At 40.5% G+C, this 14810-nt stretch overlaps 1 protein-coding gene across 1 annotated transcript in view; it reads right to left on the bottom strand.

Annotated features, from left to right (window-relative positions):
• Positions 1-13259, bottom strand: part of drd2a (dopamine receptor D2a) — an 83922-nt gene extending 70663 nt beyond the window's left edge. The window contains exon 1 of the mRNA XM_061720320.1: positions 12882-13259. The gene's annotated coding sequence lies outside the window, so the exon portion shown is untranslated. The remainder of the gene's footprint in view (positions 1-12881) is intronic.
• Between the last annotated feature and the right edge of the window lie 1551 nt (positions 13260-14810).

The following is a 14810-nucleotide window of genomic DNA, read 5'->3' as shown; positions in this document are numbered from 1 at the left end:
TCGGTTTTGAGTCCTTGACCATAATTGGTGCAAATTAGCCCCGCCCTTTCTTCTGATTGGTCGATATTTGATAGGTCCTATTTTCTGCCATAACTTTTGAATGGTTTGACATAAAGAGTTATGGGTGGTGTCATCGGACTTAGTTTTGAGTCCTTGACCTTAATTGGTGAAAATTGCACGCGCGAGGGCCCGTTCATCGCTGCTTGCAGCTTTAATTGCAATTATTATTGTCTCGTCCACGAGGGACAAGGGGGGCCTCCGCCATAGGTGCTCCCACATCGCTGTTGTGCTGGTCTGGTATGCCAATTCCAAAATTCCAAAATGCTTTTGGGACTAAATTTAAAGTATTCCCATACCTTTGATGACTTAGGGCTAGGTAAGTAGCTGTGAGGTCGCAGTTTCAGTCTCCATTCTGCAAAGTGCAAACTGTTTGTTTTGGGTGACCCAAGTGTGCGTGGCGATGCGTCAGCGACAAAATATGGCGTTGACGATATTTTTTAAGTCAACGCTGCATCGCTGCAGGCTTATTAGCCACAATCGTCCCCTAATTGCGGCCAGGATGGGTGCAGATGACCGAAACAAGTAGTGTGAGATCACATACACTGCAAATATGCTGTTATTAAGCCAGCCTTATAAGTAATAATGTGTAACTGTGAATTAGCATGCAATCTGTATTGTAGGTGCATTACTGCCTCAGCTAAACTCAAGCACATCAACAAACACTTAAAGAGAGCTTGTACAAATGTAGGAGACAAATAAAGTTATTATGTCTCCAAGAACATAGCGGCTGGGTCAAACTGGAGTGAACTGAACTTGTATATTTATTTGCAGTATATACTTTAAAATGTTGAAAATGCCCTCTTTTTCTTCACACACATTGACTATTGAGCACCATACACAGAGACCAGAATAAATTAAATATAACAAGTTAACGTAGCTGTTCTTTCCATGAAGTGTTCCTTCTTACACAATCTTGATCACATGTAGGTTTTACATTCTTAAACACTGCAGAGCAGAAGCTACGGTGAATCCACTTTTAATCATTAAAAAGGTTAAATGGCACTATAAGCAACAAGGTGGCCTCTGAATTGTGAGCAATTGACCTTTCCTGGATGTAATCCTTAAATAGCTTGACCTCGCTTTCTACCCACAATCCCTCTCCCTCACATCTATCTGCATTTTCTTATTCTCAGTCGACCCCAGCACTGATCTATGAGAGCAGGAGGTATTATCAGGTTATAGTGAATTTCCACAGTGAGGACAAAGCTTTCCCTGCACACTGGCACGCACCAGCAAAGATAAAAGAAACAAAACAGATAAGCACAAGTGAGGACATTTGTCTCAAACTCAGTTATCACATATCGTCCATGTAAAGTCTCATTGTATTCCATTATATAAAAGGAAAAATATAACTCTGAGAAGAATTGGTTAACAACTGCACAATCTCAAAAGATATAAACAGAATTTGAGGTTTATCAACATGGATTTCACACTATATAAAAAAGTGGATATTATGTTCTACAACTTCCTTTTTCTATAATATTGGGGCATAATTACTGCAATTATTTAGGTACAGTGGACCCAAAGAAGTGTTTAATTAATGCAAGTCATTATGAATATCCCTTGACCAGCGATAATCTTGACCAACATACTGTTATTGTGGTCAGTTGGTCTAGACCGGGGGTCGGCAACCCGTGGCTCTAGAGCCGCATGCGGCTCTTTAGCGCTGCCCTAGTGGCTCCCTGGAGCTTTTTCAAAAATGTTTGACCTTTTTTTTCCTTTTTTTCTCTTTTTTTCTTCTTTTTTCTTTCCTTTTTAATCTCGACATTTTGACTTTTTTCACGAAATTCTGACTTTTTTCTCGACATTTTGACTTTTTTCTCAACATTTTGACTTTTTTCTCAACATTTCGACTTTTTTCTCAAGATTGTATCTCAACATTAATCTTGACATTTTGGCTTTTTTCTAGACATTTCGACTTTTTTCTGGACATTTTGACTTTTTTCTCAACATTTCGACTTTTTTCTCAAAATACAGAATGAAAAAAAAATCTCCCTCCAGTTATAACTAATATAGACACATCCAGCATGTGTTGCCTTCATTCTAAGGCTTATACAAGATCGGCCCCTGTTCCTGTTCCTGCGGTGGTCCGGGGCGCATCGGCCCCTCCTCCTGTTCCGGACACACCGCCCCATGTTTCCCTGCTGAGACCCGTGGGCTCGGGCGGGCTCAGCCCTCCGGCTGTTGCCCCGCCTCCCACCCGACTCATCGTTGGTCGCCCCGCCTGCTCCTTTTCCCAGACGGGCCGGGTGGAATGCCGAGGGGCGTTCGTTGAGGGAGGGTGCCGGTGCCGAGGACCCGGTGTCCCCCGATGCTGGCCCCTCGTATACTTAGTCCCCGAAGCCGGCCCCTCGTATCCTTAGTCCCCCGAAGCCGGCCCCTCGTATCCTTAGTCCCCCGAAGCCGGCCCCTCGTATCCTTAGTCCCCCGAAGCCGGCCCCTCGTATCCTTAGTCCCCCGAAGCCGGCCCCTCGTATCCTTAGTCCCCCGAAGCCGGCCCCTCGGATTCTTAGTCCCCCGAAGCCGGCCCCTCGGATTCTTAGTCCCCCGAAGCCGGCCCCTCGGATTCTTAGTCCCCCGAAGCCAGTCCCTCGGGTTCCCTCTGATCCGTCTGCTCAGTCCCGAGACCGTCCCCGCCTGCTCAGTCCCAAGACCGTCCCCGCCTGCTCAGTCCCAAGACCGTCCCCGTCTGCTCAGTCACAAGACCGTCCCTCTGATCCGTCTGCTCAGTCCTGAGACCGTCTCTCTGATCTGTCTGCTCAGTCCTGAGACCGTCTCTCTGATCTGTCTGCTCAGTCCTGAGACCGTCTCTCTGATCTGTCCGCTCAGTCTCGAGACCGTCCCTCTGATCTGTCCGCTCAGTCCCGAGACCGTCCCTCTGATCTGTTCGCTCAGTCTCGAGACCGTCTCTCTGATCTGTCTGCTCAGTCTCGAGACCGTCCCTCTGACCTGTCCGCTCAGTCCCGAGAACGGCCGTCCGCTCACTCCCGTCAGGCCGGTCTGCCAGGCCCCGAGGACGATCCCCTGAACTTTGACTGTGTGTTGGCCTGGCCTCAGTCCGTAACACCTACATGTTTTTATCTTTAAAATTTGTGTATTTTGTTTCTCAACCCATCAAGAGCATTTCTAATTTCCATTGTCAGACAGAGGGAAAACTTAACCCCAAATGCATATCACTACATTCAATTATGTATTTGATTTTCCACTGCAATAACGTTTATCCTAATTCGTTTTCAATCAGCCAGAACCATTTCAGTGCTAGGCTGAATAATGGATGCTGGCAAAGCCAGTGACTATATTGTGAAATCCTTCTCTGAAGAAAATAGTTCAATTTTCTTGGAGAAAAGTGTGTGGAAAAACAAACCATTGAAAATGTGAAGCCTGCGTCTATTGGCTGGCTATGTAGGTGGTGGCAGCTTTGACTTTTACAGTTCTGAAAATAATCTGGCTCCTTCAAAGCAACAATTACTGTGTCATTATCTTGCCATTGAAGTTATGCCCCTTTCTCTCTGCAGTTATCATTACTAAAGTTTCCCTTGTAGCATCCATGAGGGGGTATTTGGTTTCATTTGCGACTGTTTTGTTTGCCGAAAAAAGGACAAATAGAAACCTGTTATTGATAATGATAAATAATATTTTAATAGGGTCTGAATTCTCTTCTGTTTTCACCGAGATAAACCAATGACAGATGAAAAGTTTGTTTTGAAGCAATAATAATTATGAAGATGAATGAAAATCATATTTCTATACAAAAAATAATCCAATTATACTTTATATCATATTTAAATAATATTAGAACATTCAACATTTCTAAGCATCACTTTATAAAAGTATGAAAGAGCACTTAATTTAGACAATTTGAGGCAAATGGTTTGACACTTTCATTAAAAGGTATAACAGCAAATGCTGTACAACAAGTACATTTTAGCTCTGAAAGGGGAGCTCTCACTGTGAAGATGCTGTTAGAGGTGAGTGAAAACAAATATTAACTACCTGACACCGTGCAGGACATATCAAGGAAAGTAACAGAACAACAGGGGAATACAGAAATAAAGAGCTGATTACAATAAATTAATAAACAGAAGTTATTGTGGTGATAGTTCTAGCCATTACCTACTCAGATCAAGCCATAAGAGTAAAAAGGGAAGTAGATTCACCCTCTTGAGAGATGGGATAGGGCGGTTAGTAACAAGCCTCCATCGACCTCATTAGATTTTAGAGATGCTCCGACCTGACAACTGGGTTTGTCTCTTGTGAGGTTGCACACAAACCACACACACACACACGCATACATAAATCACTTGCCAGTTTTCCATTGCACACCATTGCACACAAAGCAGGGACAGCAATGGATTCATGTGGATGCACAAGAACATCCACACACAGTAGCCCATCCTCTGCTTCCTTCTGATACACCTTGCGTTATCCAAGAGGTCCTTAAGCCTCAGGTTAATTTAGTTGGTGCTGTAGTTCTCACTATCCGTCTCCAACAGCCATCTTGGTAATAGAATAAGTGAGAAACAGAAAGAAAAGGCAGTAGTCTACCTGAGGCCAGGTGGCACGACAAAGGTACAATTAATTCGGAGAAATTGAGCCAAGGGAATTAAACCATGAAAAAAAACAACCGTGAACAGACTTTCAGAATGAAACCGGAAGTAACTCAAATAGGACTTAAACTGGAGAACCAAGAGAAGCCACAATAAAAGAAATCCAAGCCATACAGAAACCCTATATACCTATGACATCATGTTGGTAAAATTAAAATTTGAGCAGTTGCTTCTGAAGCACACTTAAAATCAGACTTACGATTCAACAAGTGTGAACTGGCATCAACAAATCCTCCCACTTGCTGTATAAGAAAAAAAAAACCTATCATAGCAGACACCGACTAATTTGCAGGCTGCGCAAGGAAACCCCTGAGACTATCCACATTCAAACCAGCAGGGTGTACGATAAAAACTGGGTTAGTACACAGTAAGAGGCAGAACTGAGTAGCTTGGACCGAGTGACGGAACGTGATTATGACTTGAAAGTCCCCAAGTCCCGACAGGACAGCATAAATTGGATGAAAACAACTGAGCTAAAATCCAAGGAGATTCTCAGTTCCGGACTGACAAGTAGCTGCTGGGTGGCCAGCGAGACATAGCAGTGGTTGACAAAGAGTAAAAGACAGTTGTGACAGCTGTGGCAATCCAAGGTGACAATGACAGCGGCACTAAATATAAACAGAGACAGAACCCCAAATAAAGGTTTATTTGAATTATCATTTAAATATTAAAACATAGAGTATAAATATTTTTGAAGAAAATATCAAGATGCTTTTTCAACCTTCTCAGGAGGCTGTTGTTACCATGGATTTTCTGCTCGTCCATGCTTGAAGGGAGGTTAATCTGGGAAACCACAAAGGAATCTCTACCACACTCACAAATCAGTGAGTTTAAAGTTGCAGAAAGCATGATACCACAGCGTTGTTTTTTTTTTTTACCCCAGTGAAATTGCAACCGGATACAATACAGTTATGTGGAAAGGTTAATATTGTTTCTTTTTATCTGAGGTTAAATTTTGTATAAAGCGTAATCAAAATTCATCTGACCATAGTGGATATTCATATTAGGCATGCAACCTCAAGCTAACAACAGCTTATGAGTTTTTTCACTGTGCCAATATTTATAAAACAAAAAAATCAGAATAGAGAGAAAGACAAATCAGCTGTGCAATATTAAGTATCCACTTAATTAATACTTTCATTGGATTTGAGAGGGTAAGTTGCAGCCAGGTGCTGTTGGTCGCCGGCCCTTGATTAATTGATCATCCGCAGCTGTGTGGACACCAAAAGCATTTGGGGCAGGTTGATGGGATGGAGCCTTCAGGTGTGTATTAACATAATATCAAGAGGGGAACATAAGCAATGTTCTTAGATAAGTCATTTGGAATGGAGTACATACACATTTAAAAGCAATTTGGAGTTCAGTTTTGTTTACAGTAAGAAAGACTATTCATGAGTTGAATGCATTTAAGACAGTTCTCAATCCTCCCAAGAGCCAATTTACTCTTCTCCTGGGAAGTTGTTTTTCCACAAGAACAGACTTAATCTGAAAGTCAGTCCTTGCAATGATCAGAGAAATACAAAAAAAAACAGCTCCAAGAGTTAAATCTCAGCTGTACAGGTCTCACTGAGCATTATGAATGTTAAAGTCCATGACTGCACAAGTAAAAGAAAACTGAACAGGAAGGCTACAGTTTGTTTGACAGGGTTGTCAGGCAAAAGTGTCTTCTGTATAAAAGGACCATGGAAATGAAGACTGTGGGCAATGAACGGAGGAAACCAAAATTGAGTTGTCTGGCATTGACACTCAACGCCATGGTCGGGGAAAAGCAAACATAACAGGTCAGCAGGAACACCTCAAACCCAAACTCAAACACAGTGGTGGAGGACTGATGATTTTGTATCTGCAGTGGCAGATCTCAAGAGAACTGTGCATAAATGAATGACCAAAATCTTCAATGAACTGATGCAGTGTTGAAAATAAAAAAGGGCTAAAATTCCCCCACAACCATGTGAGAATCTTAGAGTCACACTGTAGGACTGATACATTTTACAACAAGATATTGTTGTAAATAGTTAATCTACACATTTTTGAATCATCAGAGAGCTTATCATTGCCGCATGACAAAGGTCAGATAGGATCTTGTTTGTTTTAGTGGATAATGTGGAGAAACCTGCCATTTAAAGACTTGAATTTATTTGGCACCAGGCATGAAAATGAATTGCAAGTGATAGATGAGTCATGCTGCCCTGAAATCTGAAAACACTTTAAACAGAACATTTTTTAACTTTTGGTGGCTTATATACTGTACATATGCCAAAGAGGAGCTTTTTAATGATATATGTGAATAATTCTTCTTTAAACACAATTTTGAGGGTGTGTGAATATCTTGCTCATAACTATTGTTACTAATTCAACGTCTTCAGGGATATACCATTGAATAGGGGTGTAACGGTACACAAAAATCTCGGTTCGGTACGTACCTCAGTTTGGAGGTCACGGTTCGGTTTATTTTCAGTACAGTAAGAAAACAAAATGCAAAATATAAACGTGCCAGTTGTTTATTACACACACACAAAATAACATTGGCTCTACGTGTGCCGGCGCTAGGACCCCGCGGACGCATGGTGTGTCGTCGGGCGGTGTTTTCCTTCATGCTTCCCTGCAGCGTCACATGCAAACACAAACACACGTACCTGGCAGAAACATTTCTTTATATCATGTTGTCTGTCGCCCGCCATATTTTTTCTTTTTTTGGCCGGCGCCATAGTTGGCTGGCTACAAACTCTATACATCCCATAATGTATAATAATATGCCCGCGCTCTCAGCAGCGGTCCTGCATCGTTAAGGCTGATTTATGGTTCCACGTTACACCAACGCAGAGCCTACGGCGTAGGGTACGCAGCGAGCGGCCGTACGGTGCACGTCACTGCGTACCCTACGGCGTAGGCTCTACGTCGATTTAACGCCGAACCATAATTCAGGCTTTACTAGGCAACGAAGCAGGTTGACTCACGTTGCAGAACAGCGCTGCAGAGGCGCTCATTAACGTAAATGATCATTGTTTTTTTTTTTTTAGGCCTAGCCAGGCCCCACCAGGCCTAAACAATGGTAGGGGAAACACTGGACTTGTCACAATTATGTGCTTAGCTCTTTAGTTCTTCATTAGTTAGTGCTTTTTTCTTTAATCTTAATACTTTCTCGGTGTGAGCGCAACTGCAGCAGCGCTCTGCTCCACAACGTGCGGTCCTCTACTTAATATGTCCGTGTGGAAACTCGTTCGGTACGCCTCCGTTCCGAACCGAACACGCTATACCGAACGGTTCAATACAAATACATGTACCGTTACACCCCTACCATTAAATAAATGATGTATACGACTTTCAGGCTATTCAGAGCAAACACAGCAGGAAAACTGGGAAGAAGTTGCATTTCTCCTGGGAATACCTGTTCTTTCTTTGCTCTTAATCCTCATTCCTTTCCTGCTATTTAATCATCATGTTAGTCAGTCGATGCATTGTGTATCCTCTCTTATTGGTCCACATTTATTCAAGGAATTCCCCTGTGGCGGCTTGGAAGAGGTGTTTAAGGCATTTACCTCTACAGCCAATTAGGAGATTCTCAGTCCAGTGATTTTCATTGGGTGTGTATGTTCGGCACTCATGTGCATATGTTGTTGTAGAAGCAGGTGCCTAATTCCTTCTGAAACTGCATCACAGCTGTAATTAAAACACACCTTTACTGAATTCTGTGCCAGTATAAGTCAATTGTCCATCAGTTTAGGACAAAGCTATTTAAAGTTTACTACAGTAGGTACTTCAAAATAAAATGTATGTAACAGCCACTATCCAAAAAACAGAATATTCAAAGAAACAAAATATTAGTCCTATACACTCAAAATGCACCAGATTGTCTATATCTGACAATTTTGCGACATAGCACAAACAGAGCAACAAACTAATTTGACTTTATCAGCTTACACCAGCAACCTTAAGTATAACCGGCTCATAATAGATCTCCCACTGGCTTTTGGACCTAATTGGCCCCTCTGTCCTTATCTGTGATTGTCCCCAGAGCTTTGACGTACTTGGTGTGCCAGAGAACGGCCTTCAGGAGCTAGGGGGATGTAGCCTAAGATACATTCACAGTAAATGTACAATTACATGCTTAAATTGTCAAAACACAGTGGGGCCACTTCAGCCACGTAACCACACTGCACATCCTATGAGACATGGAAAAAGAACTGCTTTGTTGGAATAGGTGAATGTCACATTTGACTCATGGATTATTACTGACATACTGGAAGTCTGCAAAGCTGCTTAGACGGATATTTGTTTACAGTACAAAAGCCACAGTTCTGAGGCCAGTTTGAGCATCCAGCGAGTACAATAAATGTGTGTCCAAACCATTTATTTTTCATCCGTGTTTGCTTATGTTTCAGGCACAACCACACGCAAAGGTTGTTGAAATTCCTGCTTCAGAACCTTATAACTATGATACATGTTATCCATGCAGTTAGGAATATGGTAATATGGTAAAACCTCTGTCATACTTCAAACACTATATATATATATACACCACATAAAAAAATATTCTGTGTTTTAAGGTGAGATTTGATGAATAGACATAATCAATTTCCCTCTCCACAGTGTATTTCATTTCTGAATATGCTTTGCCTTATAACTAAATGACTTTCACGTTCACACATCGCAGGGGAATGTTAGGTGTGTGTCCTAAAAGAGATATGGGCCATAGAAAAGGAAATGAAAAATGCTTTATTTGTTGAATGCAATCAGTTCTCATTCCAGGGGTGATGCATACTGTTATTTTGTCAAAGCCATGCCTTCTTTGAGATAGTATATGCACAAGGTGAGCTTTGCCATTGGTGTGTGAAGGCAAATATCAAGTTGCATTTGATTGCAGCTGGGAATTGGGATTTTCCTATCTCTCTCTGTAGGCAAAATAAAATAATAATAAATAAATGAATAATAGCGACAAAAAGATTTTCTATTCTGCAAATAAAACTATTATTCTAATAAATTTGAATGAAATATAACATTAGACGAAGTACATCCGTTCATATCTGATTTGTTAAAGTGTAATTTATAGCTGCTGATTCATATTTTATGGATCAGCAGCTATATATTGATGTTACTACAACAAGTTGTTTGAAACAAAGGAAGCACCAAGCCAAGAGGCAGCCAAGTTGTTTACATGTTGTGTATTAAAGGGAGCTGACCTGAACTCAAATTCTGACTTCCCACTTTTGACTTGAACAGACCATTAGACCGAGGCAGAAAACCAAGCAAATGTCATTCTTGTCTTTCAAGAATTAATGACAAATATAATAGAATAGCTCAGTACTGAAGAGCGTGCTATTGTATCTCATGCTGCTTCTGTCAGCTGAAAAACAAACGGTCTCAGAGTACATGGTTGATTTGTTCTAGCACATCTGGCCCGTATTAGGTTCAAACAGGTTCCTATTTTGGGCTGTTCAGGTACTCGTGGTACTTTCTGGTATTAAGGGGGGGTGTTACTGTTATAATACTGTGTATACACACTTACATGCTCTCTTAACTGCACTTACAATTTGCCATGGTTACTGTGGTTTCGTTGTTTTTGTCAGTTGTAAGTTGCTTTGGATAAAGGGTTTGCCACATGTAATGAAATATGATGTAACACATAGAAGCACCGGTGAAGTTCATCATTCAGGCTCTATCCCACATTTATATGTATATGTATATATATATATATATATATATATATATATATATATATATATATATATATATATATATATGTATATATATATATATATATATATATATATATATGTGTATATATATATATATATATATATATATATATATATATATATATATTATAAATCTGATTTGTTGCAGGTCCATATGCTGTTGTGTCCAAAGGCCTTTCCAAGGTAAATTGAAAATGTATTTCTTTAAGCACTTGAAATGTAGGAAGATTCAGGCTAATATTCAGTTGTCTAGTGAAGTCAGGCAAGTCTTTTGGATACGTATGTCTGTAAAGTAATATTTCTCAAAACTGGTTCCACAAATTGTATCTATAAAATATGTCAATTATGTTATGAATTTCACATGTTGAAACTTAAAACCCCTAAATTCATATAAAATGTTGCTGGTGAAAACTTTTAAACATGGTTTGCTTAAGAAAAGCAGCACTGGTATAATAGATCAAACAACAGAACAACCCTGCAACACAAAATAACACGAAACACTCTTTAGGTTATATAAAATAAGATTTAAATGTGCAAGCCATTTGAGAACAATGTGTTGAATTTAAATGTATGTATTGACTGAAACCGCTGCGTCAGGTGGCTAGGCACTAAAAACCCCTGAGATACTGTGCAAATAATGTGTTGTATTCCAGGTTTGTGTGCCAGCTTTATGCAAATATGCTCTTGGCAGGAACATTGAAACAGTTTCAAGCAATAGCAGAGACTAAATTCAACCAGCAGTGGGGGTTGAGTCCTGGGGGTTGAGCGTCTATTTCCGATGAAAATTAAAATAATCAATAATCAGATAAATGGATTTTAAGTAGAAATCTGCTATGAGGTAGCCCTGTTGACACGCGTTTTCTCACAATAACAGATCAGACATAAGGTTCAGAATAATGTGTCTTGACAATTCTCTGGATAGACACCATATAGACCCTCATTCAGTCTCAGCTGAGACCAGCTGATCAATTCATGTTATTAAGAAATCCCTTACAAAGGTAATTCTACCCAAACAGTGTTGACAAGCCCAATTTATTTAATAAAATAAAGTCTGACAGTGTCACTTTTACTGCACCACTGTGCCAAGCAGGTGCTGTTACCACATGACCTGCCCAGACGCTCATGTCGCTGCTGGCTTAGAAAACAGCTGCTGACCAAATGTCAGAGTAGTTTGTTGTTAAATAAGGGTTTTTTTTTTCTCTCCTCCCTGGTCGTCAAACGTTTTTTTTCTTTCTCTCTCTCTCTCTTCTGATCGGTTTCTACTGAATGAAAAAGCCATTTTCAAACAAATTTGATTCACCATCATCATCATTTTCCTGTGATTCATCTAAAAACTGTAGCCCTACAACAAGTCTAATGTTGCATGGAAATCCTAAGAAGGGTAAAATGTCTGTAAATCTGTATTGAAGTGTGAGGAATTTGAGGAATGGGCTTCATGCAGCATCACTACACATATCTTTAGGGAATTAAAAACCACTGTTTCTGATCTTGTACTACAGCATAATTCAGTCATTTAACTACTGTATTTGCACGTATGGATTGCACACATCTTTATATTATTTTTTTCTAGATTATTGTTTAACTTTTTTCCCCCCTTTCTGCTTGGTTTTTTTTTCATTCATTTTCAATGGAAAAGTTGTTTCAAATTGAACGATGTGTCCAATGATAATGATGGAGGCAATTCTTATTCCATAAAAAAATAAAATGGTCTGTGCATTATTTGAACCCTCAACATATAACAATAACACGCAGATTAATTAAGAGGGCAGCAGATAGATCCTCTCCTTGTGAAAGCTCCTTTAAATTGCCTTCCGTTGTGAACTTGTTAAAGCTGCATTGAGGCTAATTTATGGTTCCGCGTTACACCAACGCAGAGCCTACGGCGTAAGGTACGCGGCGACACGCACCGTACGCGCGCGTCGCCGCGTGCTCTACGCCGTAGGCTCTGCGTTGATTTAACGCAGAACCATAATTGAGGCTTCAGACTCAGCCAGCGTCGGGGCAGGTTGTGCAGCCAGAACAGCTCACCTGCCCGACGGGAAAGCGGCGTCGAGGACCTGCACTGCCTCCAGAGAATCCGGCGCAGATGGAAAGCACAAGATGGGAATTTGGGTGGGGGAGATCAGCTCCACGCACGCAGATTGCCACTCATAAAGAATTAAACTATAGTCAAATGTTATAGAGCGCTATACCTGGGCTGGGTTACGATGGAGACTTGTCTAAATGACTGTTTTCAGATGTTCTGAGTCACATTTAACGGGGATTATTAATACAAACAGCCCCCTCGTACAAATAAACCTTTCCTATAAGCTTGTGGCATCTAGACCCCTCGTGCGCTTAATTGCGCAAATCCTCCTTCACAAAAAGGGCATGCCACCTACTCCGCACAAAGCTTGCAGGATCTGATCGAAGTTATACAATTCTCATTCTTGTTCTGTCTCTTTGTTATTTTCAAAGTTAACCATTGATTTTTTAGTACATAACACATAATAAAAACAAATAAATAACACTGCCTTACCTTCACGCCATAAGTTTGACTGAATCCTTGTGTTTCAGGCAATTAAATCCAGTGTCCACATTTAGCTCCCACTATATCCTTTATGTGCTTTGCACATTGTTTACTCTTCATACATGAACCGGGGTCGTTATACGGCAACTCTGGCGCAAGGCATCAGTACAAGATGGTACGAAAAAAGACGCGCGACTAAGAAACGGAATATTGCCTACATAAAAATTTAAAATGCAGCCAAAATGATTTAATTGTATTTTTTCCGCTTTGCTATTTAAATCAAAGGTAATCTGAGCTCTGGTTCCTTTCAGCTTCGCTCTTTACAGAAGTGCACCAGAATGGGAAAGTGTGCGGTGTCCTCATGGTGTCCAGGAGCTTTACGCACGCAGCGGAGTTACCTTCAGCACTGATGCAGGCAGGAGACGGCGAGGGCAAAGTACTGTGAAATTCTAGGCGGGGTTACATCTGTTAAATCCAATGCAGTCAGTTATCCTTCATTTAAAATTTTAAGCATTGGACACTCATTATTCCACGATGCTTACTTCAGACGTGTCAGCTGCAAACACTTTGCAAATGAGTGATTTTATTATTACAGCTTTTGATGGTGCTGTGCACAAGACGCAACAGAGTAGGGTATACTGTTGGTAATCTGGAGATATATTCATTTCAGGCTTCACACTTAATCCATCAATTCTACACCTGGATAAGGATTGAATTAAATAAACAGGTGGTCTACACAGCATTTTGACCACATTCATCCAGTACGCATACAAACACACACACTCACACACCACTCATCCATCAATTTGTTTTGAAAAGATACAATGCTCCATCTCATACTTTTCTTTGTTAGAAAATGCTTATTTTTTATTGTTGCCACATGTTCAGGGGCACAGACACACAGATGCTTTTTAAATGTAATTAAGTCACTGGAGTGACACAAAACCAGCAGAATTGTGCAAGTACCACTGGCGAGAAAAACAAACAAAGGATTGTCCCTAGATTTCACGATATGGGCTCAAGACAAATTAGAAAAAGTCCCACAGCCTCACTGCGCTGATGTTATATATTGTATGCCTCAGGCTCCACCACCAGCTCAAGTCCTGCTTTGCTTTCACTCCCTTCACAGCCCTTAATCAGGGAGTATTTTTAAATGCAGGAAGGTATTCTCCACTTTTGTCTGATTATCCTCCTGCTACGGTGCCATATGGGTATCCTTTAACTTGTGCTGAATCCTATAATCAGGAAATTGAGTTGACAGAAAATTCTCGAAGCTACACTTTCACCAGATCAAAAATGAAAAACCAGACTCCCATTTTGTATAGAATTGATGAGTGTCTGTGTTCATCCAAGCGTAACAGTTTTCATTATTATCATGCTGCCCCATGATCACTCCAGTAGATAAACACTGTATAGGCTGTACTTTATCAGAAATTTCACACTCACTCCTCTTCCATGTATTACATGGTTGATGAACTTCCTTAATCACAAGGTAAATGCTTCCTCCTGATTTCTAACCAAAACATTTTAGCTGCCACTTAGATGAACACCTTATGTATCTTATGTAAAACAAATAAACAAACTAAAAAAATCTGGGCCTCGTACACGGGGCATGTTTTCTTGGCGATCAATATAAGAAGGGGAAGGGAGGAGCTAGCTCTCTGTGTTTTGTTTACGTTTTATTCAAATATCAACACACACGATTTCATTCAGATATTTCTAACACCAGCTTTAAGAAGTACACATCTTGTATTCTTTTTCATTGCAAATTTCAACACATTATTCAACGGATACGTAACCTCTGACTTTTGTGAACCTTTTAAATAGAGTACGTTGCAAACTGACCCTCAATAAAAGATGCAGGCATTCCTCTTAAAGAGCTCATTGTCTGACCTTTGTATGATTTTTGTCACTCTGTCTATTATTACTTTTATTTCC

Source organism: Cololabis saira, chromosome 4, assembly GCF_033807715.1.
Source record: "Cololabis saira isolate AMF1-May2022 chromosome 4, fColSai1.1, whole genome shotgun sequence".
In the NCBI taxonomy this organism is placed as follows: domain Eukaryota; kingdom Metazoa; phylum Chordata; class Actinopteri; order Beloniformes; family Belonidae; genus Cololabis; species Cololabis saira.
This window is presented reverse-complemented; position numbering and strand designations above follow the sequence as displayed.